Here is a 23,518-nt window from a genome sequence, read left to right as displayed (position 1 = left end):
AGAGAAATGTGTCTCTAACTTATACATGTGAATCAGCTAGGAATCTTCATACAAAGATTCTGATTCAGTCGCATAGGGCAGGGGACTCAGATGCCCTGTGGTGCTGCTGGTGCTGGTCCTTGTAAGGAGCTGGAGTGTTACAAAGAGAAACTCTATTTCAAGAACCTAAGGAAGTCCCCAAAGCCATTCATTTGAGACTTTAAGAGCCTCCAAAGGAATGAAAGGAAACAGGATTTCCCCTTCTCTTCCTGGTTTTTGGTTTTGGTTGATTGATAGAAATCCTAATTGAGCCCATTCTTCCCCAAAGCCTGTGGCCATCCAGCTCCTGGGTGCTGAATGTTGAAACCAAGGGACCAGGGAAACTTCAGACCATTTACTGTGAAAAGCTCCACTGCAGTCTCTGAGGATTGGCCCCCAATTTTCCATTATATCTCAGACACATGTGCCTTTCCATACAGTGTCCCCTGCAATTAACAGCAGACTACTTCCTATAAAACAGGCTTAAAAGAACAGGGTTGGGAAGAGCTTCATTGATTTCAGCTTTACCTGCCACCACATTTCATTAGGCTTTCATCACTTGCATCCTGATAGCTGCCTTGACCTCCTAATGGTTTGCTATGCCTGCAGTTCCTTCCCTTTCTTTCCTCCCCCTGGCCTTCCCCTTTCCTCATCTCTTCCCCCTTCAAATCCATTCTGTACAGGGATGTATTGATCATCCTAAAAAGCAGCTTTCACTATTTTCTTTTGCTGCTTAAAACCCTTCAATGGATCCCCATCACCTAGGCAAGCTCTCTGCTCTTGCCAAACATGTTTGCTGCTCTTGTAACATGTCCTTCTTCATCTCTCATCGTGACCTCTCTCCCTTCCCTTGCATGATCTTGCTTTTCCAGATTTCTGGATCCTGCCCACTCCTTAGGATTTCGCTTAAATCCGGTCTCTTTCATGAAGTCTTTTTTTTTTTAAGCCCCAGAGGAAATAAATGCCTCTCCTTTTGCTGATGCTCATCACAAAACTGCTGAGTATAATTTGTGTCCTGATGTGTGGCAGAGAAGGGACATGTTTGGCAGTAGAGGACCAGAGCTAACCAAAATGGATGTGCCTAACCAAATTGGATATGTGTGACCTTGGACAAGCCATTTGTCTCTTCTGAGCCTCAATGCTTCCTTTAAAATAATGAGAAGCTTGGAGACAGAGATCTCTAAGTGTCTGCACACATACTCAGTAATATGTACATTTTGCTAGTTTTTGTGTGTCCCTAGAGATGTTTCTGTTCTGTAACTTTTTTAAAATAAAAAGTAAGGTTTCTTGTTAATACGAATTATTTATTACCCATCCTGAAGTGTCTGCTAATCTAAAAATTCTCATATGTATTTGTTTTGTCTTCCTCACTCCTATCAGGAAGGAGCCTCGTTTAATGGTTGGAGCCAGGAGGCCCACGGAGGGCCCTAACGACACAGCCTGCAGCCAGGGAGGGCCCTCGGATCCAGGGCACCGCCGGGCATCTCCTAGAGTGAGCGCTCAGTCATTATCTGTCACTTGACTGGAGGTTGTCAGGCCCATCTTGCAAGACAACTCCTTTCTCCCTGGAAGGAGGAGCCCCTTAGAGTCCGTTGGTTAACGGGAAAAGTGCTTACTCTGGGAGGAAGGCGGGGCAAGCCGGAACGAGCTCTCGCTGGGAGCCCGCATATTCCCTCACTCGGTGTTTCCGAACCCCATTCTTCGCCTGGGAGAGGTGAGGGGGTTCAAGGGTACTTGGAACCTGTCCCTTTGGTGGAGACGCGCATCCGCCTCTGGCCGCCGCTCCCGGCTGATCCTGCGGAGTGGAGCGCCCCCACCCCCCGCGACCCGGGTTTCGCTCCGGCTCCCTCCGTTCTGCAAAGGGAGGGGGGAGCGAGGGGAGCCTTGCACGCCAGTCTTCCCGGAGCTGCAGACGAGGAGCCCTGCGCCCTGGGGAGCCTCTGGGCGGCTTCCCCTCCTCGGCTGCGCGGGCGTGCGGGCTCTCCCCGCCACCCCCACCCGCGGCTCGCCCTAGCTCCCTCCCTCCAGCCCGGCCGGCCGGAGCGCGCACACCGGGGCTCCGGCACGTGGGCGCGCGGGAGGCGGCGGCCGCTGCTGCCGCTGCCGGAGCCCGAGCCCGAGCCGGAGCCCGAGCCGGAGCCCGAGCCGGAGCCCGAGCCCGAGCCCGAGCCGGAGCCCGAGCGAGCCGGCGAGATCGCCCTCCATGCTGCGGGCTCTGCGGTCGCCTTCCGCTCAGCCTCTGGCCCAAGCCCAGCCCCGCGAGCCCTGCGAGCCAGTGAAACCGCGGACGGGAGGAGGACTCGGACGGGAGGAGGGGCGCGGCGGGCCGGGGCGAGCCGGGCTCTGAGCGAGGGGTGCAGCCCGGTCTCGCCAGCTCTCCGCTCCCGCCGCGGCTGGGGGCTCCAGGCAGCGCGATGCCGCTGGGCTCCTTCTAGGCGGCGGCCAGCGGAGGCTTCCCGCAGCCTCTCGGCCCGCGGCGGCCCCCATTCCGCCGGCGAGTCCCTTGCCTATCCCAGAGGATTCGCCGGGCCGCTCGAGCCGAAGCGAGCGCGAAGTCCGAAGTCCACCCCCGGCGCCGCCAACTTCCCCGGGAGCCCCTCGCCCCGCTGCAGCCTGCGCAGCGCTGGGAGCGATGCGCCCCCAGCCGGGCGGCGCGCCCTCTGCCAAGTCGCCACCCATGGGATCGACTGCCCTCGGCTGCCCCGCTTGGAGCGCGTAGCCTTAGCCGCGTGGCCCGGGAGACGAGCGAGACGCCCAGGCGTTGCACGGATTCCACGCGCGCCAGTCTGCGGGGTCCCCTCCGGGGGCGGCGTTCACGCCCAGGGGTGAGTAGCCCGTTCGCGGAGGCGAACCGTCCCCCCGGCTAGTTGCTTGCAGGTATGGCAGGGAGACACGGGAAAGTTGAGACCCTTTGCACCTATCCTGGGATTTGGCAGCGAAACGCAACATTGGTTCCCCCGGTCCGATTGCCTTCGGGGTTTCCCCGATTGCCTTCACGTCTGAACCAAGGAAGGAGACCCCTTCCGCTTCCATAGGAGAAAGGGGGCTCCCTAGAGCAGGCCACTGACTCTCCCCCAGCAGGGTGGCCTTGGGGGCTTTTCCGCCGCCCGCGCATTAAGCAGACACCCGGCTGAGCGCTTGGAGATCCGCTGCCGCCTGGGCGCGCTCGGAGATCGTGGGCAGCCCGGGCCCCTCGGGGAGGCTGAGCGCGCTTCCTAAAACAGTAGTGACTGCCGGGATATGAAGCAAGTGTGTATGTGTGTGACTGGGAGCAGGGAAGGTAGCATAGGAGGAGGCGCAAGTGCAATTTCTCTGTTGCTGATGGATTGGGTACCCTGGATGACCCGCTCCTCAGTGCGGGTTTGTGGGCGCAAGATCTAGGGTGGCCGGACAGAGTCCAACAGGTGGCCTGCACGGGCTCCCTGTGGCCAGGCACGCGGGAAGGGAACCGCACCTGAACCGCATCTAGGGGCGCATCTGAACATGGGTAAGGAAACGCGCTCTGCTCTCAGGCCCGGTTTGCGCTGAGTGTGTGAGGCATCCAAATGCCTCCTGTCGGAAAACAGCGGCCTCATTGTGTGCCTGACTGAGGTTTCAACTTGCAGGCAACTGAGGGGCCATTCAGCTGGGGCGACGTGGACTTGGCTGGTCCTGGGACGCGAGCCCCTGCCTTCTTCAGTCCCTGGTGGCGGGTATTCCAGCTCCCGGGCTGGGCAGGGAGCCAAACGTCAGCGTTTTGCTCCTCTATACTCCCCTAAGGGGAGGGGGAGTTGCGGGAGCATGGCGATGAGCCTCGGCCTGAGTTCATTCTTCTTTACCTGGCTGGCTCCTGCACTTTCATCCTAAGACTCAGACGGAGGGCTCCAGGTACTGGCGTGTATAGGTGGTGTGCGGGGATGAGTGTGCGGGCAGGTCGAGCTTGAGAGCTGTAGGGAAAGAAACTAGAGAGAGACAAAGTTCTGCACCTGCCCACGGAGATTGGAATTGGGAGAGGCTGTGGTTCAGCTTTGAAAAAGTTTCATCTGAACTCTGCATCCTTCGGTGTTTTCGAGTGTGCAAAATACCCTGGGTCCTGATAGCGGTGGCCCTCCGAAGTAGCATCTTCCAGAGCCTGCTGTGTAACTTCTCTATCCCTCCGGTTGCCTAACTGTAGATCTGGAAAGTTACCTCTGCTCATGGCAGAGGCTCTGGTATGTCTAGGAACCAGAGATGGGCTGGGGTTGGTAGATGGAGGAGCAGCTTGGGGGAGGGGATGTTGGGGGGAGAGTCTACATGCAAAGCAGAGGCTCAGTTTTTACTTAGATTTTGTTAATGGGCTGATGAAGACTGATGGGCATTTTAAGATGCTGAAGCTTTCCCAGCAGCCCCTTGGCGCTGCCACTCCACTGCCAGCTCTTGGGGTATGGCTGTGTCAGGGAAATGAGGTGACAGACATTCCACAATGCAAAAGAACTCTTCACTGCCAGGCTTGGCCCCGTGGCTTCCCGTCCAGGGGAAGGTCTGGGGACTAGACCCCTGTGGCCTTACTGTTTCTATTCCCTAACCCTGCTGCGTCTTCCCAGGCGGGATTCCATGTCCCTTACCATGAGGGACACTCCTCCCTGGGGGTCTCTGACAGCGGGTCTCCAAGAACTTGTAACTAGAGGGAGCCTCTTGTAGAGGGCGCTGGCTGATTGAGCGTGGGCCTCGGGCTTCCTAGCCAGGAGTGTGCCCCCTAGGGGCTCCTTGTTCAGGGGACTCAGGAGCAGGCGTCAAGAGCAGGGATGGGCAGTGAGGTGCGCTGTTTGACAGAGTAGAGAGACACACAGAGGCCGAACACGAGGGGAATCAGACACACACACACACACACACACACACACACACACACACGGAGGCAAAAGGAGAAAGAGACGAAAAAGAGAAAGAAAGCTATAGGGTAGAGGGAGCAAAAATAGGAGAGAGGAGTGGAAAGAAGGAAGAAAGAGAAAATAAATCAGGAGAAAAGAGCATGAGAAGGAAAGCCTCAAAGGGACAGGAATGGGAACCAGGGTGGCAAAGTCAGGGGGCAAGAAAGAAAAGGGTGGGAGAACAGAGTGGGCCGAGGAAGAGGGGAGGCACTTGCTTCTTGTATCTAATTTTTACAAACCACTCCGACAGTCTAAGGAAGTTGACATAATCCACATCCTTAGGTAGCCCTTCGCCAGCGTTTGTTTCTCTGGGGAGTCGTGAATTATGCAGAAATTGGACACTGGCTTGGAACCCAGCTGTACTGGAGATGACAAGAGTGTAAGTTCAGATGCTTGGTATATGCACAGGTGCACGAGTTCATTTGCCTTCCCTGACTTTATTTATTTTTTCTTTCCTGGGTAAACACAGGACTGGAGAATTGGGGAGAAGGTTGTTTCCTTAACTGTTTTAGCCAGTGATGCTCTAACCCCAGCTTGGAAGAATCTCCTGTCTAGCCTCTGAGAAAAACAAATTACAGGACCCACTCCCTTGGGAATCTGAGCCAGCAGGGACAAGAAGGTGCTATAATGACCGCCCGGGCCCTCCTCCAGCAGGTCATCCTGGACCCACACTTTGATAAACGTGGTGTAGAGTGGGCAATGCCCTTCTCTCATTTGTTCCCATATTTCCTCCTAAGAGACGTAGCTTCATGCCTCTCTCCAGCAGCCCACCCTTGCCAAAAGTGCTCATTTCTTGTGATTTTCTCTTGCTATAAGGACAAGCCCAAGGATTGCTCAGCCAGGGTTACCTTTCCATGAACCTCATTAATCACAGTAGCTCCAGGGGACAGCAGAAAGCGCTTCTGGTTGACCTTGTCAGGGCTATCCACAACTACCAGGTATTGAGCACTCAGCAGGGCACCATCCTGGGCACTCCTTAGACACTGCCTATTTAACACAAAAACTATTTTTAAAAAATATTTTATTTATTCATGAGAGACACACAGAGAGAGGCAGAGACATAGAGGGAGAAACAGGTTCCTCACAGGGAGCTGGATATGGGACTCCATCCCTGTACCTGGGATCATGCCCTAAGCCAAAGGCAGATGCTCAACTGCTGAGCCACACAGGCATCCCAACACAAAAACTATTTAATAATTAAAACTATTCCATGGGCCCCCCCCTTTTTTTTTTCTATCACCGGTCTTTTAGAGTTGAGGAAACAGAAGCTTCAAAATGATAGATCTATTAATTGTAATAATTAGAATACTTATTATAAATGTATTAATTATAATAATATAAATACATATTCTTGTTCCCAGAGAAATCATATTAGTTGTCCAGCAACTGGAGAGTAGCAGTGCTAAAGTCAGAACCTAGGTTTAGGGACTTGAGTCTAAGGTCCTACTTATGTACTGTAGTGGCTCCTAACCCCAACACTCTGTTAGAGAATGGTGGAGCCAAAGATCCTCGGAGAGCTTTCCTGAGACTCTCTGTCTCTCTGTCTCTCTCTCTCTCACTTTATCAATGGAGGAAAAGGAGAAGTAGCAGAAAAAACAAAAAAGTGACTTGCCAGAGATCCTACACCCAGTAGGTGTCAGAACTGGGGCCAGCGCCCTGATAGCTTGAATCTCAGTCCAGACTTGTCCCCATCAGACCAATGTGGTTGCATCTAGCTTATCACCAAGGTCACATGAGCATCTCAATTGGAACACAAGTTCCTGGACCCCACTAAAGGCTTCCCAAATCCAAACCTTGGGGCAAAGAGCCCATTTTTGTCTATGCGCCAAGTCTGCATCCACACATTACCATTCACCCCGGTCATAACTCCTGGATTCTGACACTGTGGGTCTCTTTCAGACAGCTTCAAGAGCACTCCAAGTCCCTCCTGCTTCCAATCAAAAAAACACACAAAAAGTAGTATGCTCTATGTGTTCTGTAGCTCTTGCTAATGTGCCACAGGTAAAGAAACAAGCTGGTCAACCCAGAGGCAACTTTGAAAGCTCTTTGAGAGGTATAGCAATCACATTGATGTTTATGATACTCGGTTTTTTCCTGTGCCAAGTTGGAAGCCATTTAAAGAAACATCAAATGCTCCTTCAGTGCATCAGTGACGGTGTTTGTACTAATACTTGACACAAAATGACACCATGAGCCAGGCCAATGTGCTGCTATGTCAAAAGTGTCAAGTTCCATCTCCCAATTTAGTGGATCTAGCTGTGGTGTGAGAAAAACCCCTTGCCTCCTCTTCATTATTACACTTTTGACTCCCTCAGACTATGTCAGTGTTTCCTGCAGGGAAAAAGGAGCCATCACACACACTCTGTCTCTTTCTGGCCCACTTAAATTGTTTTCTCGGTGACCTCAACATCTTTTCCCTTCTATTTCATTGAAAAGTGGCCAAAGGTGCCAGACATCTTGTCCAGCAAACTGTTTTGTCATCTTTTCCCTTTTCAGATCCAGATTTATTTTCTGAATCCGATGCTTTTAACCCTGACCTCTTATTCAAGGATGGTAATTGAGCCTCAGGTAGCTTTGATAAGCAATTGTCCAATAACATGTGTTTTAAATAATGACAGCCATTCGAATAGCACACAAACCAAGGAATACCTCCATTTACAACGTCTGCATCTTTAATACGCTGGGAATGTTTTGCCATTTCGGTGGTGAAAACCTACGTTGCTGGCAGAGCTCTCAGTGGCGAAGTAGAAGGTAGAAAGAAACACTGTTAGTGCTTAAGACTAGGGCTTGGAATGCAGACATCTAGGGTCAAGGCCTACCTTCACCTTGCTAGCTGTTGTAGCCTGGGTCTGCTTGTTGAACACCTCCAAGCCTCCGTGTCTTCACCTTGACGTCGGAGACACGAACAGGGTGCCCCTTCTGTGTATGCGGCCAGGACTTACCTTCGTCAGTGACTGAAGTGCTGAGCACAGCATTGGCATGTGGTAAGGACTCCTCTATTAGGTAGTATTTGTTACACATTTGTCCTGTGCCAGGCTTCATTTAACTGAGGATGACACTGACAACACAGAGGTTAAGCAACTTGCAGTGTCACCCAGATCCTAAGTAACAGCGGGAGACTTGAAAGCCACATCTGCCCTTTTAAACCCCCACAGACTCTTACTGTTGCATTGATTTAACTCGCTGTTCTCTTCTTATACATTAAGAAACAGTGTTGGATATGCAACATATTCTGGTTTGGATTTTAATTAAACCCATTACATAGAACATTAAGGAGAGCAATTCTAGATGGGGATCTTTTGAATTTGGGGGGATAATTTTTAGGTTGTTACATCACCTCCAAAAATATGGTTTTGCTTTTCCAGAAACTGGTAAGAGTCTCGTGGATTGGTAAGAGTTCAACTGTGGGTACCTGGGTGGCTCAGTTGGGTAAGCATCTGCCTTTGGCTCAGGTCATGATCTCAGGGTACTGGGATTGAGCCCCACATCAGGCTCCCTGCTCAGTGGGGAGTCTACTCCTCCCCTAGCTCCTTTTCTCTCACTCTCTTGCTCACCCATCTCTCTCAAGTAAATAAATAAAATCTTAAAAAAAAAAAAGAGTTCCCCACTACTTTTGTTTGGTTAATTTCTACCTATTTTTAAGATCTTGGCATAGATATTGCTTCTTTGGGAAATTTCCTTTGACTCCTCAAGGGCTGGGTTAGAAGTCTTTGTAGTGTGTTCTTCTACTTAAACTGTAATGTACATGTCTACTTACTTCTCTATATATGCTATTTAGTCTGTGTATAAACTTCTTGAGATCAGGAATCTGTTCTTAATTGAAGTTGTACTTACAGTGGCCAGGACAATGCATGACAGATAGAAAACTGACACAATACCTTTGAGTGACCAATTGAAACTTTGAACTAACTCTTGGTGGCCCAGAAAAAGTGGTCATTGTCCTTAAACTCTAAGAGACAAGTATCCAACCGTTGGAATTGAAAAGCAGGAGGTATAATGTGTCCCCAGAGGCACCAGTCCTTCAGATGGAAGGAGGAATGTAATGGTATCGGTAGTTGTTGATTAACTACTTTGGTAGCTTTGGGCAAATTCCATTGTGATGTTGCTTAAGATGTAATTAGAAGGGACATTCTGATTTATAAGTTAATGTGATTTTATCTGTACATTTAATTAGTTGCTCAGAAAGATACTTGTTTCTCAGCCCAAAAGTTTTAAAAATTAATAGACTTGTGGAGTTAGAACCAAAGTTAGAGATAATCTAGTTCTACCAGCTTGTCAAGAGAAGAGAGGACAGGCTCAGAGAAGGAAAGGGCCTTTTCCCAGGTCATCCAGCAGATAAGTGCCAGAGCCATCATGAGAGCCAGAGGTTGCTAGCCCTGGAGTCTTCCTGCACAGCTGAGAGTGGTTAACACATCTGTGGTAAGCTACTTGTTTGCTTCGAAGGCATGCTTGGAAGCCTTCCTGCATGGACACAGCTTGGCCTTTGCAAAATTCCAAGTTAAAGCTCATGCTGAAAAGGAAGGAAGCAGGACTGAAGTGCTGTGCTACTAGGGCAAACCCCACGTTTCAGAGAAGTTTGTGAGATCATGTCAACATGTCCTATGTTGTCCAGGTCCTATGGGCTTCTGGGATTCTCAGTCTGCTTTTCAAACAAGGAAATGTGACTTGACAGGGATCTTTCTTTGATGTTCAAGTGTGATATTTCAAGGAGATTTAAGGATATATGGAAGTGCATTGCCAAGCCTCTAGCTGAGGATTTGTTGGCAAGTAGTGTTTCAGATCAGGTTCCCCTTTCTTCTTGACGCTTTTTTTTAGATGGGACATGGTCACCTTGGGACCCTTCTCTCTCCCTCTGAGGTGCTTTGATGTCTGACTAAATGGACCAGCCTAAATACATCCTCAGGCACAGAAATGTGTGCAGTCTACTCTGACATTGTTAACACACAGATCTTTATCACATGGTGTCAATATTATGGAGACAGTAAGACACAGATCATTGATGCGATATATTGTGGATGATCTTTTGGAAACATTATAATCAGTGCTGAGAAGGCAGCAGAAATATCTCAACATAGCACCTTCCCTGCATCCCCAAATCTTACCAAACCTACCCAAAGTAACGAAATTGTGATTATTTAAGGAGGGAAGGCCCAGATGAGAATTCTTTTTCCTCTCAGCCATAATCAGTCTGAGATTATTGGTGCTATTTATGATTTGGTCTTCAAGGACTGGGTGCAAGGAAGAGGCACCTTTCTTTGTACCTCTACTACCAGAATGAATTCCTCCTTTTCCTACTTCATCTGGGTTTCTAAAATCCCTTCATTAAAGAATAATTACTTTGGGCTTCAGATAATTTGGAATTTTCTGTGATTCACTATTATTTTCTGAATAGGATATAGTTTAGCTACATTAGCTGTTTAGACCTATTATCTCATTTATATGTTTGAGCTTCCTGCATTTTGATAGGCATTGAGGATAAATACTACCATTACCACCACCACCACCTGTTCATATGACTTCTTCCACTATTACTATCACCATGTATTGAGGTCCTACGATGTAAACTGACATGCTCCTAAGTTCCTTTCATGTTTTTTTCTCATTTCATATGCCCACTAGCCCAGCAATTATAGTTATGGGTAGGGCAATCATTATATTACCATAGAAATGATAAATATGCTGAAAAGTCAGGGCAGGATACAACTAGAATAGTAAGAAAAAAAGGTGGTAGTCTAAGAAGGAAAATATTGTGGAATAGCAGTGCAAATGGGTAGGAGGGAAAGTGATCATCCTTTTCCCTATTCCCAGACACCCAAATCTCCAAGTAGGATCTTTAGGGAACTAAGGAAGCTGAGGGTTGAAAGGTTAATGGGCATCAAATCTTCACCACCAACAGTGCAGAGCAGTGCTTTGAACCCAGACTTTTCTTATTTTCAAACTTCACTAGGTAATACTGTCTCCAGTTGACTTAGAAAATCCCTGGATTGAAAGGAGCTTAGAGAATATCTCACTTGTCCTGTGGCTTTCAGATGATTGTAATGTACATTAAGAAACATATTTCACGTGCTTATCTAGTATACACATCCATACGTAACTGATACAAAGGTTTTAAAAAATAACACTTTTACTATGTTTTTCTGATACTTCTGATTTTAGTCTATAGCTGTACACATACCCAAGTACAGACACAACATACAAATATAAGTGAAACAAAAGTTTCAAAAAATATTTACCCTTACTCTGGGTGATATACTCTGATGTTTTCCATTCTCTTCTAGTTAATTTTTAAAAAATTATACTACGACACGCAAAATTGATCCCATGACTCTGATGGTGTGACACTCTTCATCTGCAAAGCTCTTACCTAATTGGCAAATATAGATTTTAGAGTGGAGATAGTGAGGCCTGCAGAGGCAGAGCCACTTTTTCTGATCCAAGGTACCATGGCAAGCTAGTGCAGAGCCAGTGTTAGACCCAGGCTCCCAGGATCCACTCCCACTATGAGTAAAAGCATTTTTGATTGTGGATGTTGGGCCATTACTTAGCTTCAATCTGATAGCAAATTGTTGTCATTGATTGTTCATAATTTCTGCCTTTTGACTTGACCTTGACTTTACCTCACTCCAAGTAGAGATTTTTTTGTGAGATTTCAGTGACAGTTGATTTGTGATGCATGAGTTTGGTGGTGGGTATTTGTGGTTTCATGGGTCTGTGGAGCAGCAGGGATGGTGGTGAGGGCCCTTTGGCTCCTCTGTAGGCCTCTACAGATGCATTGATTGTATGATTAAGGATAAGATACTGAAGGATGGAAGAAGCATTGATGCCAACTAGGCTGTTCTTTCTCTCAATACCGGTCTCTCTCTGGCCCACTCCTCCCTTTCTCAACTCAGAGGGTATTAGCTACTCCTAGGTTTAAAGGCATTATTAATATGAGGATCTTATGACAGTCTGGCTTTGCCATACTTGGTGTACAAAGGACTCTTTCTGGAAAGATGATGGGACCTAAGACTGGTGGCAGAATTTTTAAAATGTGATAAGTTTTAATTTAACACTGTGTATGAATGGTAACAGGCTAACCAGTATAAATGGGTGAAAAGGAAGCATTCTTCTATTTCTGATCCCAAGTCCCAAGTTCCCTCTTTCCTGGTACAACCATGTTTCCAGGGTATTCTGCATTTTCCCTACCATGCATGGGGACAGGATGCACATATTTTTCCTCTTCTCATATGAATGACAGCATGCAACATATCTTGTTCTTTTAAATTTAAATGGCACATCTTCAGGAATGTTAACATAAGTTTATATTGAGCTGCCTTGTTATTTTTCTGAGCTGTATAGTGTGACGCCATATGGATGCACTGGGAATTATTTAGCTGTGGTAAAGTCTGGTGACTAAACTCTGGGGTGAACCTACCTTTGTGTGTGTGTGTGTGTGTGTGTGTGTGTATGTGTGTGCATGTGTGGTGTGCGCACGTGCATGTATGTGTGTGTTTGTGAGAGAGAGAGAGAGAGAAGTGGAGCCAGGGAAGGCCCCACTAAATCGAGTTGAATTTGTGCATGTTTTTAAGAAATGAATTTTTACTACTGTGTGAACTTTTTTTATACCAATAAAACTACCAACAATTATTTGTTGAGGATCTTTTATCTCTGGGATCCTGAGAGGATAGGAGATAAATAAAGACAATGCTTCCTGTCCTTGATGAATCTGTAAACAGCATTTACTTAATCAAAACAGGTTGGGAATGATAAACAATTGTGTGTTATTGAGACTTAAGCCAGATGCTGTCTAGAAGATAACTGCTAAAAGAACATTCCATGCAGAAGGGAGAGCGAGTACACAGGCCCTGAGGAGGGATTTGGAGTTTCACAAGGAGAACCAGCAAGGAAACTAGTGGTTCTTGAAGTAGAGACTGTAGTAGTTCATGTTTTCCTAGCTTAAGGCCAGCATATGAGTATGTGGCAGAAATATAATGTTCCATCTAAGCTGCCCCAGCCAGGGTTCTGTAGAAGGCTTGAAGAGGGTAAATGGCTATTTCTCAATAACAATAAAATAGATTTTCCTTTATATAAACATATAGAGCTCAGGATTTTTCAGTGAAGCTCCCTTGCCTATAATCCTAGTGAGTTTGAAGGAAATGTAGTCAGGAAACAATTGTTCAGTGAAGGCACATACCATACACTTGAATAAATGAATGAATTAGAAAGTGAATTCACTGGTTTGGCTAGTGTGAAAACAGTTGTAAGAGATAGAGGCAGCTGCCTCCCGATGAGCAGAGTACTCAGGAAATTTATGAAAGAAGCTGGTTTTAAATGGTCAGTTGGGAATGTCCATACCATCCAAAGGAGGGAGGAAATTTTACTTTGTATTCCAACTGTAAGTTTTTGTCAGTTTTAAGATCAGGTGTCTTGAATGAAACAGAATGAACTGAAACAGCCCTGAGAGTTAATAAGAGCCAGGTCTTCGCTCCCCCTCCCCTTACCCTACTTTAATGAAGCTTTTAATGTGCATGTTCCAGCATTACTTCCACCAGCTCAAAGGGAGAGATGAGACAGATGGTATCAAAATGCTTGACATGTATTAATATATTTTTATTGAATGACATATTTTTAACAGCAAAAGTATCCCTTCTTTTTTTTAATATTTTATTTATTTGAGAGAGACAGAGACAGGGTATGAGCACAGTGGAGGAGGGAGAAGGAGAAACAACTCCGTGCTGAGCAGGGGAGGCAGCACTGGGGCTCAATCCTGGGACCCTGAGATCATGACCTGAACTGAAGGCAGATGCTTAACCAGCTGAGCCGCCCAGGCACCCCAGCAAAAGTGTCTCCTACGTCTGCATAAGATTTTTATTTTTATACATCATAATGAAGAGTGTTGTGGAAGCATATATGTAGGACCAGTTGATTGTGAGAACATACTTGTGTTGGATGTTTTCTGTGCATTTATTTCTGTTAAGAAAATAAAATAGCAATGAAAAACACTATCCAGTCCGGGTGGTTCTTTTTCAGATGCAAAATCCCTCAAACTGAAATCCTTTTTGTTCGCGAATTGGACCTGCCAGCTTTAAAAGAGGGCATTTGGGATAATATGATAAACTGGCCCACGCATTCAATCTTAGCTCATCAAGGCTGCGCCAGAATTGACATTTTCGTATAGTATGACTTGATGCTCTGATTACAAATTGGTCCTGAGTAGCTAGACTGTTTGTAATTTTATTCACTAAGGGATTGTGCTTGTATCATTAGGTCTGTCTTGGTTTTGAAACCTGGAGGAGGAAATATATTTCTGATTCCCCTCTCTTGTTTAAGAATGTGATAGAGAGGGAGACTCAAACAGAAACAAATGCAATTTATTATATGCAAAATTAAGAGTTTCAATTTTCCTCAAGGCAGTGATGATAGCATTTCCCCTCCCACTTCCTCCTGGAAGTTTTGCTTGAACAGTTTAAATTGTAGTTTCAAGCAGGGTATTGGGTATTTATATTTCTCATCACTGATTTTACTTGTGATAAATGGGGGGAATTATTTTGGGAGAGAGGACTTGTAATTGTATATCTCTTGTGCTTGTTTTCAAGAATTCTGTTTTTAATTCAATTGTATGAACTTTTTTTTTTTTTTTACACATTGAAATTGCCAACAATTGTTTTTTTCATCAAGGACTTTTTGTCCTTGGGGTGCTGGGAGAATAGAAGACAAGGAAAGACAATGCTTTGTGTCTTTGGAGAATCTAGAGACAGCACTTACTCAGAGCAGAATGAGAATGATAAAACTCTTGTATGTAATTAAGACTTAAACTGGATGCTGTAGATAGTAAATCTACTAGGATCCAGAAAGGAAGTGATTTGGTAGGAGCAATATAATTGGATGGTGTTTCCAACATGTCATCAGAGAACTATCATATAATGGAGATGAATAGTTTTATGTGACTCTAATTATATCAACTGAACTCTTAAAATAAGAAATTAAAAATAATTATCTTATACTTTCACTTGGAAGACTATCCCAGTGCTTTAAAATATCTAGATTGTGGTTAAACCTAGGTGTCAGTGCACTACTGATTTGAGGTAAAGGACATCTCTAACCCTCCAAGTGCCTATCCATCTCACTCAGAGAAAACAAAAACAAACCTTGAGCAGAAACTCAGGTAGGAAGTACTGAGCAAAGAACAAGTGAGAAAGACCAGAACTGTTCTGAGGCAAATACCCAAATAGCTCTGTATCTGAGGACCAATCAGGCTTGAGCCTGCCAGTTGGAAACCAGAAGGGAAGGAAACTAAACTTGACTCCTACATGAAATCATGACCTGGAATGAGACCAAGTGATCCTAGGTTGGTAGCCTCCTGTGGCTTCTAGCAAAAGCAACCACACATTCTCTATAGAGGAAAGCATACCCTATATGAGACTACAGGAATCCCATAAAAAAGATAAAAAAGTGATCCCACAATCAAAGATGATAAAAATACATTGGGATGCCTGGGTGGCTCAGTGATTAAGCATCTGCCTTCAGCTCAGGGCATGATCCTGGAGTCCAGGGATTGAGTCCCACATTGGACTCCCTGCATGGAGCCTGCTTCTCTCTCTGCCTATGTATCTGACTCTCTCTCTCTCTGTGTCTCTCATGAATAAATAAATAAAATCTTAAAAAAAAGAAAACCAGCCATTATCAGTCAAAGATATAAAGAAAACAAAACAGAAAACATGCTTAACTCCTTGAGATTTTTAGTTGCTGGAATTATCGCATATGGAACATAAAATAAAGAGGTATGAATACTTAAAGAAGTATAGGCAGTTATTTAAAATGTTAGCCTGTGACAACAGATTTAAGTTTTTAATATGTTTAATCAGAGCCCCAGAAGGGGAGCAAAATGGAGGAGACCTAACAGTTGAAGAGGTAAAATCTGGGAGTTTTCTAAAGCTGATAGATGATGTTAATCCACAGACACATAAAGTACAAGCAAGATACATTAAATAAAATTAATCCATACTTATACTTGTAGTGAAATTGCAAAACACAACAAACAACATAAACATATAAAACATAAAGAGAAGGTCTTAGAAGCCTCTAGAGAGCAAAGACAGATCATCTACAAAGGACTCACAATTAATTACCAGTTGCTCACAGACACCAGTAGAGGACAGAAGATCTGGAATAGTATCTTCAGAGATCTGATAGAAACTGTCAAGGTAGACTTGTTTCCCTTTTAATAATAACAAAATAAACACATTTTCAGACAAATTGAGCTTGGCAATGGAAATAACAAAAGAAAAGTAATACTAAAAGAAGATTTGATATAGAGGGAGGAACGATAAGTAAAATAAATAGGTAAAATGAAATAAGGCTAAATATTATCTGCATCATAGTATATTTTTTCTAACGTGTATTTTTTTGAAGAAAATAAAAGGCCAGACAATAAGAGCATATGTCTAATCAATCACAGAAGCATAAACTAAACTCCCAAACAACATCACAATCTGCCGCCTTCTTCCCTCTTGCCCTCTTTCTTTTTCTGATTGATCTCATTAGAGGCTTATCCATTTTATTAGACATTGCAAAAACCAAAACCAAAACCAAAAACCCAATGACTTTACAGATCCTTTATTTTCTATTTTTCTCTTCAAAAGGTACATAAAGTGAAGAAATAAGCTACAAACTGGATAGCTTTTTTTTTTCTACACAGGTAGGTGATGAAGTGAGTAGTGAGTGGAATATATAAAAAGCTACTACAAAAAACAAAGATAAGACAACCTAATGGAAAAACAGACTTCAGTAAGTGCTTCAGTAAGAGTTGCTCTGAAAAGGAAGAACATGTGATCAAGAAATGTATTAAAAGTCGCAAAACCCAAAAAAATAATAAAAATAAAAGTTGCAAAACCTCATTAGTAATTGGGGGAATGAAGAATGAGACGTAAGTGAAATATTGTTTGTGCTTCCTAGATTAGAACAGATGAAGATGTCTGAAAACATGAAGCATTGGAGAGAATTTTATTACTATTTTTATTTAGTATTTTTTACTATTTATTACTATTTTATTTATTATTTATTTATTATTAGAATTTATTACTATTATTATTTATTATTATTTTATTATTATTGCTTTGAGAGTGTAAATTGGGCATCATTTAGAAATTTGGCATTTTCTTGTGAAGTTAGACATTGGTGTACTCTATGACTCAGTAATTCTGCTACTCTGTATATGTCTTCCAGATTCTCTTGCATATGTGCTCCAGTTGACACATACCAGAGTATTCATAAAATCATTATTTATAATAGTAAGAAAATAGAAATAACCAAAATGCCCATCATTAGGGGTGAATAAATAAGTTGTAGGATATTTATGCAGTGGATGAAATAGCAGAGAAAATGAGTGACTCATGACTATATACACTAACCTTGAGATAAATATTAGGCTCAATAATTACATTATTTATGAAATATTATTTATAACATTTTTGCATTTTGCTAAAAAATAAGCAGCACTCAACTTTTATTGTTTATACCTGTATATGTTATATATAACCAGGGAGGGTAGCTAGTAATATAGTCAAGTGTATGTATATATGTACATATATATCTATTTGAGAAGAAGAACTAGAAACAAAGTTCAAAGTAGTGTATGACAGTGGTCTTCTTGAGGAGGGAGTAGGAGGATGCAAGAGGAGAGGTGCATGGCAAGAGGAGTCCAGAGATTGCGTGATTTTCAGAAGCAGAGGGTCTAGGGATTTTGGCTGCCCTTTACCTGAGGAAGTGCGGTTATTGGAATTGATTGACTTTGGGAAGGAGAGACTCTCGCTTGAATAGCTGGCTTTTAGATTTTGTGTGCTCCATTTGTATGAGTTTAAAACCAGTTCCTTGAGATGATGGATGCAAATAATTAGTCTTTTCCTAGGAGGGTAGGCATCTTTTATTTTTACTTGTAAAGTAAGTCTTATGATTTCCATTTAATTTTTAATTTAATTTATTTATTTGAGGTGGGTAGAGAGAGTAAGGTACACCAGCAGAGAGAGGGGAAAGGGGGGAAGGGGAGGGGCAGAGGGAGAAGCAGACTCCCCACTGAGCAGTGAGCCTCATGCAGGGCTCAATCCGAGGCATTGGGGATCATGACCTGAGCCTAAGGCAGGTGTTTAACCAACTGAGCCACTCAGGTGCCCATGATTTCCATTTTAAAGTTGTTAGAGTTAACTACTTGCTCAAGAGTTACCAGCTACATAGTGGTAAAGCTGGGAATTGAAGCTCAGCTCTATGGCTTCACAAGTTGGCATAACATAAGAGAGTTTATATCTGAATTGTAGTACCTATTATATTCCATGTTGTAAGGTTGTAATAAGGTTATTCCCTAGCTTACTGATGATGCTCTTCACTTCTCTATCTTGGTAAACTGCTTCCAGTTACAGAGACCAAAGACCCAGGCTTCTCCCAGACATTTCTCAGTATTCCCCCTACCTCTAACAACTTAGCATTCCTAAACACCAGAGGCTTAGCATTCCTAAACACCCGTATGACTTGACCATTTACCTCTGTCTTTAAGAAAGGCAGATTTCATCCTGTCACTTTTGGCTACTTTAAAATTATTCTGTTCTTTTCATTTTGTCTTAGGATAAGACTCAAATCCTTCCCTCTTTTCCATCTTAGCTCACACCTGTCTCACCTCTCACTGTTTGTGCTTTTTTCTTTCTGTCTCTTATTCTTTCTGGGCACAGGGTCTTTCTATGTGCTGTTTGATTTAAAATTGTAACACTTGACTATATTGCTGGTTATAGTAGTCTACAAACCCCTAGGTCATGCTTCCTAAATTCTTGAAGATTTTAACTCCTGGTTCACTCTCTCTTTACTTAAAACAACTCTGGTCATAATTCTTGACAATTGCAGTTTCTCTGCAGATAATTTCCCCAAATTCCTGGCCAATCTATTTAATTATCATCCTTCAGTGATCTTATTCTCTCATCTCATTACTACCCTGGGCCTATCTTAGTCTTCTGGTTCTCAAGTTTGGGCATGTATCAGAATAACCTGGGAGACTTTTTCAATTTAGCATGCTGTGCCCCACCCTTAGACTTAGTAAATCTGGAGTGAGACTGGAGAATTGACATTTCTAACAGCTTCAGAGTGATGCTGATGCTGCTGACCTGAGGACCACCCTGTCCTCACTGTGGTTGTTCTTTTCAACAACTGCACTATTCCCACGATCTGAATTCCAACACCTTACTCTCTAACTGCCATGTTCTAACTCTGTAGATCATTTCCTTCTTCTAGTAGCTTCACTCCAATGATTCTTGATTAGAGAAACAAACTAATCTATCTTGATTAGATAGACAAACCCTATCTCTGATCAGATGTAAGAAAATGGAGAATTTTGTAATGATCCAATGCATGTGATGCATCCAGCAATTAGGATGAGTCATTCAGGAGTGGTGTTATTTTCTCTGTGTCAAGTTTGTTTGAAATTTCTGGGAATTGTCACACTGTTCTAACTTCTTTTATCTATATGTATTTGTCTAACTTAAAAAAAGTGGAATTATTAAGCTCTTGTAGGCAAAGTGTTATAGAAGCAGATATAAAATACATTAATAAGGTTGGTTCAGCTTAGGGGTAAGGTGCTAAACACATACATATCCAAACACACAATTTACTGTTGGATTTTTATTGTTTTCATCAGGCAGTATATGATTTCATCTATGTTCTTTCAAACTGTAGGTATTTCAGATATTTATCACATCTGTTTTTATTTTAAGAAAATATCTGAAGCAATATCATTGTATTCCTGAAATGAATAAGGAAACCATATGTGTGTTTGGTGATAGTATCTTACATTTACAAGTGTTGTGGTATTGCTTGCACAAATGATTTCACATCATTCTTTTTCTTTTTTTAAAGATTATTTATTTATTTGAAAGAGAGCGAGAGACACAGTGCACAGAGTGAGAGGGAGAAGCAGCCTCCCCACTGAGGGAGGAATCTCTCTCTCCAGCAGAGAGCCCGACAGGGGACTCAATCCCAGAACCCCAAGACTGTGACCTGAAGGCAGAGGCTCAATCTACTGAATCACCCAGGTGCCCCGATTTCATGTTGTTCTTAACTACAACCCTGCGAGATGGTTAGGAAACACATTTGTTCCTCTTTTAGAGAAGGGAGAACTAGAGGACTCAAGCAGTTTGTCCAAGGACACAAACTCAGTCAAGTTGGACCATATATGGACCTTCTGCTTTAAAACCCAGAGTCATTCTCCTTTGGATCAGAGAATCATGATGGTTGAAAAATCTCCAGAGATAACTTAAGAGTTCCAAGGAGACGTGAAAACAAATGATATCAGTCATAGAGTATAATACAGACCATCAAAATCAGATTCCAGCTGTTCATCATGGTATAGCTGTAAGTATTGCCTTATCTTCTGATTTTCAAAGGAAGCTGAAAATATGGAGTTTTAGTTATATATTTTAAATTTGAAGATGTTTATACAACTCACATTAGAAGGAAAATACTATCTAGGGCCAAATTTAACATGTCTGATTTGTCTGTGGGGGTGTTAGTCTGAAACCTGAGATCTAAAATTATATTGCAGGTGGGAGGTATTCCTTCTACAACAGTCTTAGCATCTGGTAGTTTGTCCTTTGCTTAGGTATGTCTAATGATGTGGAATTTTCTTTTCTTTTTTTGAAAAAAGATTTATTTACTTATTTTAGAGAGAGACTGAGACAGAGAAAGAGAAAGAGAGAGAGAGAGAGAGAGCACACAAGAGGGGGGAGGGCCAAAGGGAGAGATGCAGACTCCGAACTGAGCATGGAGCCCTATGTAGGGCTCAATATCATGACCCTGTGATCATGAGCTGAACTGAAATCAAGAGTAGAATGCTGAATGGAATGGGCCACGCAGATGCTCCATGATGTATAATTTTCTATAACTTAATGTGGTTGGGTTCATTGTTGGTCATTTCACTGTTCTTAGGTTACTTATCCTGAGTTCCTTCATCCTACTTATATCCTGCTTCTATTCATGATTCCATGAAAGGGAATCCTTTCAGACATTTCAAGAGAGCACCTTTTAAAAAATTTTTTTAAAGACTTTATTTATTTGAGAGATAGTGGCAGAAGGCACAAGTGAGGAGAGGGAAAAGCAGGTTCTCCACTGAGCAGGGAGCCTGATGCGGGGCTTGATTCTAGGACTCTGAGATCATGATCTCAGCCAAAGACAGACGCTTAACCAACTGAGCTACCCAGGTACCATGAGAGAGCACCTTTTTTTTTTTTTTCCTCAGCTCACCTCCCCAATCTTTATAAGCCAAACATTCAAATAGTCTTTCCACTGTTTGTCCTAAGGCATGGTATTTAGAGTGTTTATAATCCCAGCTACCTTCTTCTGGGTGTTCCTTAAATCTGTTAAATTTCTCCTAATCAGAGTAATTCATAGTGTTCCATAATAACATCTCTTATCCAAGAGATAAAATTAGGTTTTGATTTACCGTTACAATATCACGCAAAAACACACAGATTTTTGAAATATTTTTGAGGTTATGTTTGGAGTAATATGACCAAAAATGTGGTCTATGTCACAATATTAAATTCAGTCTTCCATGTGACCCAAGATGATGAAGGTCAAGAGGCATGGGTCATCATCCACTTGGGAAAGAGTCACCACACTTGAGACATCATGAGCAGAGAAAACAAATAGTTCTAAAGAAGGGTCTTACTTTAAAAGGTTCATAAATTATAGATACGACTTGTGGTGGAGCTGGTCCTCACAAGGGCAAGGGTCTTTGTGGCTTGCTGCAGATACTAAACTCTGGAGTCTAGAGTCAGGAACTGTGGGGAGTTTCAATTACATGCCTGTCAGTGATTCTCCTAGATAATGTTGTAAGGCCAACTTGTGCATAATCAGAGCCATAGTTTATTAGAAACCTGCTATATGCCAAACACTATAATAGAAGACAGATGAATACGATAGTGCCTGTGGTTAATGATTCAAATAAGTGATAGATGTTATTATCAATATCATTAGTATGTTCAACATGTTATTTGATTGGTATAATTCCCTAAGAGGTATTTATTATTGCCATTTTATAGAGAAGGAAACAGACTTAGATGAAGTTCTGGGACTATACAGCTTGCAAACATCAGAGCCTAGGGACTTAAACATTACACCATGTGCCCCACCCTCTCCTTCATGCTACTTTTCCCCTTGCAATTGAAGATAGACTTGGAATTGGGGTATAATCCGTTGTTCCTTCTGAATTATTGTCAGATTATTTCTTTGTGTGGTGATTTGGCAGTGGATTTAATTTTGAACTCAGATGCAGAAATACATGTTTATCCTTGTTAAACATTTATTTGTGATATTGGCCCTATATTCTAGTCCATTTGAATCACACTGAAACTCCAGAATTTTATTCATTGTATCAAACTTGTGCCACTTGCACATTTGACAAGTGATGTTAGACTTCTAGGACTTTTTCCTAGTTTCTGATGAATAGATTTTTGAAAGGGACACAAAAAAGGGGGAGGCAGCAAAGCAGAGAGAGCCTTGGGGCAAACTCTGAGAGATACTTTCATTCTTGGAAGTTCCTATCTTTGTATCAATCATGAGTTGAAGTTTTTTTTGTATATGGTGGGCTGACCTAACATACGTTTACCGTCCTAATCTTAGCCTAATCTATTTTACATGTTTTGCTTCTCATTCATAGGTTTATTAAGAAGTATTTTGGCAGATTCTTTACCAAAACCCATAGATCCTACAATTACAGAATTCTTCTACTCTGCAAGACTAGTAGGCTTATTTAAAATTCAGGTGACTTTGGCATAAATTGTTTTTGTTGAACTTATAATGACTTTAGTTATCACTGCTTTCTAATATTGACTCATTCTTACTTGGCTTGAGAGAAGTGACATTTCTTTCACTTAAAGATTCTAAAATGATTTCAACTTTTAAACTGACTTCAGGGAGAAGACAAGGACTAGAAGCCTGCAAAGTTCTGAAGTAAACCATAGTTGTTACAATTAGAATCTGGGCACTTGTTAACAATTTTGTATAATCAAGTGTCATCAAAATAAATGTACAGATGTACTGCAAATAGAAAAGATATTTTTACATGATTTAGATAAATAATAGTTTTGGTGTGGGAGGATTGTTCTAAGATTGTACAGAAAGTAAATGCATTACTCATTCCTTTGCATTTTGTCCCACCATAGGGCAGAGGGTTTATTTAAACATAGACCAGAGCTCGCATGTTCCATATAATTTTCCTATATCTGCTGGGTGGTAAAAGGAAACCACCCTGGAGAGTTGCATTAAAAGCTGTATTTCATCTGGGAGGGGAAAAAAACCCTGTATTTGTCCCTTTTAATTAGTGTATGAAGAACAATATTTCTCCAAAGATTCCATTTCTAGTCTGTATTTATAGAATAGCATCTTAAAATGACAGTTTTCTTGAGAATGCAAACTTCAAAAAAGCTTCATACCATACTTTGTAAGGCAGGATTTTAAAAGATACTGAACTTAATTTGTGAACAGTTAGGGGTCTTTTTTTATTGAAGAGTAAACTCTGAGGTGTCTGTGGGCTACTTCTGGCCCTTGGCCAAAGTGGAATGTGAGTCCAAGAATCTGTTGAGTGTCAGTGTTTTTCAGTG

The 23,518-nt window shown here is 42.9% G+C and overlaps 1 protein-coding gene across 1 annotated transcript in view; it reads left to right on the top strand.

Moving 5' to 3' along the window:
• Nucleotides 1-2,591: 2,591 nt before the first annotated feature.
• Nucleotides 2,592-23,518, top strand: part of SGCD (sarcoglycan delta) — a 914,568-nt gene continuing 893,641 nt past the window's right edge. Inside the window, exon 1 of the mRNA XM_077895751.1 lies at nucleotides 2,592-2,843. The gene's annotated coding sequence lies outside the window, so the exon portion shown is untranslated. The remainder of the gene's footprint in view (nucleotides 2,844-23,518) is intronic.

This window comes from Canis aureus, chromosome 4 (genome assembly GCF_053574225.1).
Source record: "Canis aureus isolate CA01 chromosome 4, VMU_Caureus_v.1.0, whole genome shotgun sequence".
In the NCBI taxonomy this organism is placed as follows: Eukaryota; Metazoa; Chordata; class Mammalia; order Carnivora; family Canidae; genus Canis; species Canis aureus.
Note: the sequence above shows the minus strand (reverse complement) of the source record. Positions and strands in the feature narration are given on the sequence as shown.